Genomic DNA, 3,148 nt, shown 5'->3' with positions numbered 1-3,148 from the left:
TTTTAAACCATTGAATACTTATAAAAACTCTGACGATAGCAAAGAAAACCAACAGCCACTTATCAACAAGAACATGACCTACAAACTACCGGCGCCACTTCCACCGACAAGAGACTTAGTCAATCTCGACGTCGACGACTTCGTCAAAAAAGAAACCAACCCTTATTTACCGGAACAGTTCACAACTCCAAAACGAATAGGTAGAGCCTCAATTTGCACGACGACTTCATAGCGTGTTCCGGTGAGATCAATACCAGCATAGCGGAACTCTTTAATCCCACTACCTTCCGCCGCCCCAGTTTCCACCAAGTACGTGCCGCAGCTGTATCCATTGCCGTCGATTGAATCCGGTAAAGAGAACTTGGATGAAACCGGTGAGTGTATTATGGAGGATAGTTCGAAAAGAAGCAATGGAAGTGGAAAGAAACTGATGAGTGCTTTAAGACGAAAATTTAAGAAAAATCAGGTGAAGTCGTCGATGATGATGGAGAGAGAAAGTGAATGATGGGGCTGAACACGCCGATATAAAAGACCTAGTTCATGGGTGCGCACTTGTGACGTCCAGAGCATAAAAGCCCTAGTCCTTCTTTGATACCGGGTACAAAAACCGTAAAATCACCTCCATTTTGAGTGTGAGGAGTCTTAGACCCTCAATCGCCGACTCCATGAGTTCAGCTCCCTGATTGCAGAATGCGTATGAGTCAATGAGTAAAGAAAATGCGTAACACCACTCCCTATAGTGGCTTACAACACTGAGAAAAAGATTGGAAAAATCAAAAGAATTTTGATCAAGAAAGCAAGAGCAATTCTGCTATGAAGACAAAGGCCCTAGAGCTTTTTCTTGCTAATTGGAAGAGGCGGGGGGTTTTAATTATTGGGATCCAATAGGCGAGTGAAATCCCGCTTAAAACGCGTGTTTCATTAAAAAATTATAAAGCGACACACTTAGATGACACACATTTTATGAAAGGGGCCCTCCGCATTTCCATTTTGTCTTTTCTGACACTAATTTTAGGGCACGCAAAAACGCGTGCCCTCTATGCTACATATTTTGCAAAACTGACAATATTTTATAGGGCGCACACAAATGCGTGTCCTCTATCAGCGCGTGTCATTGTTTGCACGTCATTAAAGGCCTATTTTCTAGTAGTGCACTGATAAACAAAGTTAAAACAGTCTCAAAGCTTTGATCCCAAATATTTTTGTTTTTGTTAAATTTGTTCATAGTTTTCCTCTATGCACAAATTCAGGGGGAGAATTAAAAAAAAAATCAAAATAAAATCAGAAAAATAAAAAATCAAACAAAAATCAGAAAATTAAAAATCAAACAAAAATCAGAAAACTAAAAATCCAAAACTAGTGTTATTTGTGTTTTATTTATTTTTCAGAAAAATCAAAAATACAAAAATATTGTGTGCTAAGTTTTCTTTTAGTTTTGTTTTCTCCTGAAAAGTGAATTCAGATATAAATGAGACTCATGGAGACTGTATCGAGAATTTCTGAGCCAAGGCTTCGTACGTGATCATCGAAGAATTTTCATTCGAAGGAGCAAGAAATGAAGATTATTCTTTCAACATTTAATTTTTCAAGCACCTCGGAAGCAAGGTGAAGCTGCACTTAAAGATTATGTGACAAATTGCATTGAAGCCTCCCCAATCAATTTGCTGCTATCTTTGTACCTTCTGAATTGATCCAGAAGATTCATTTTCTTTGATATTCTCTCTGAAGATTCTCAAGCTGAATGCGCTATCTTTCAAGAATTAGTACAATAAGCCTCCTCACTCAATGTGCGTTAAATGTCAAATTCTGTAGAAAAGCCCAACTCCTCGAGATGAAGTCATTTATAGAAGATTCATATGTTCATCTTGAAAGCGTAAAGATATCGAAGATTAAAGCTGAAGCCAAACTCCAAATGAAGATTAACAAGAAAAGCCAACTACATATTTAGGAGGAGCTTGTTAGCTCAATTAGAAAAGAAAGCTATAAACCAAGGGGGAGATTGTTGGGTCAAAAATGTTGGTTTATACATTACTTTTCTAGCAAAATGTATTTTCAAGTCATGTAATAGGTGTTTGCAGTTGTGTTTACGACCGTGAACCGGTTCATGGCCATGAACCCATTCATGGCCCATGTGTGATATATATATCGGTGTAAGGCTAGGAGAGAGTTTAAGGCTAAGAGAGAGAAGAGAGAGAGAAAAAAAAGAGAAGAAGTGTGTGTAAGTGTGTGAATCTTGTGTAAGGGAACTTAATTCTTATCATCAATACAAACAAGATTCATATTATTCTTCTTCTCTTTCTCCTCTATTTTGATCTGACATCATCCGCTTGATTGGGATTCCGCACTATCAAGCGGATCTGATTGATACACAAGCAGATTTGGGACTTACAGTCTTTGGTTTGGGCCATGTTTTGGGCTTATGTCACACCCCGAAACCAAGGATGATGGAAACATCTGGGGGTGGAGGACTTTATGTATAGTATCACAACGAGTATAGTAGTGCTCAACGTAAATACAACCATCATAAATATAATTTAAAAGGTTTACACCATTGTATGAGTTTACATGTTTCAAATCAATTACACTATGATGACAGAAATGAAAAGTTTGACGATTCAACGTCCCATCCTCAAAAGCTGTTGATTTCCTGTTTCACTGGTTTCCTGATAATACAAGTAGTTTTGAAAGAGTGTCAACAATTAGGTTGGTGAGTGCATAAGCTTTTGGATGTAGAGTTTGAAAAACTTTGTTTGTAATGGTAACGTATGCTTCAAGAAAAATCCTTTCCTTCCCTTATAAAATGTTATGTAGCCTTAAATCCCATGGCCGAGAGTATGTGCGTATTTTGTAGTTATATTTTGTTTATAATGGTAATGTGTTTCCAAAGAAAATCCAATATTTTCCTTATACAAAGTTGTGTAGTCTTAAATCCTAAGACTGAGAGTATGCAGTTTTAGATAGATAAAACCCCTTTTAAAAGTAGAATTTTCCTGTAAACTTGAAAGCTTGTTAACTCCCGATGTGAGTTGTTATAACGATACTATAACTAGAATTAACCTGCTCCAACGTTTTTTCAGATGTCAAGATCCTATGACTTTTGTCACCCGTAGACCTGTAGGTCCCGCTGTAGCTAGCAGCAAGGTGTGGG

The sequence above is a fragment of the Lactuca serriola genome, chromosome 4 (assembly GCF_051521515.1).
Source record: "Lactuca serriola cultivar US96UC23 chromosome 4, Lser_US96UC23_V15, whole genome shotgun sequence".
NCBI classification, from domain to species: domain Eukaryota; kingdom Viridiplantae; phylum Streptophyta; class Magnoliopsida; order Asterales; family Asteraceae; genus Lactuca; species Lactuca serriola.
This window is presented reverse-complemented; position numbering follows the sequence as displayed.